Source organism: Octopus bimaculoides, chromosome 11 (genome assembly GCF_001194135.2).
Source record: "Octopus bimaculoides isolate UCB-OBI-ISO-001 chromosome 11, ASM119413v2, whole genome shotgun sequence".
In the NCBI taxonomy this organism is placed as follows: Eukaryota; Metazoa; Mollusca; class Cephalopoda; order Octopoda; family Octopodidae; genus Octopus; species Octopus bimaculoides.
Genome location: NC_068991.1, coordinates 31401097 through 31401555, shown reverse-complemented (window position 1 = coordinate 31401555; position 459 = coordinate 31401097).

Genomic DNA, 459 nt, shown 5'->3' with positions numbered 1-459 from the left:
GAGAGAGAGAGAGAGAGAGAGAGTGAGAGAGAGAGAGAGAGAGAGACACACACACACACACACAGACACACATACATACACACATACACACATACACACATATATATACGTATGTATGTATATATATATATTTATATATATATATGTATAAATAATACAGAATGGGACAAGGACGCAAAGCATCCAGACAGTTAAGTGATACAAGAAAGGGACAAAACATCCAGATAAACGATACAAGGAAACAAGGACAGGTCATTCGGAGTTTTCTTTCCTCAGTCGAGATCCAGATTATCCTTGCAATTTCGGCTGGTTATTCTCGATATTGCTCCAATCTGGCCATCCCCAAGGAAAAACCAAGCTAAGAGCATTAGATTCCTTGGAAGAAATCAGCGAATGTATACAAAAACAAGGACGGAAAAAAACGAACAATGTTACACAAATACAATAAAAATAAAACAG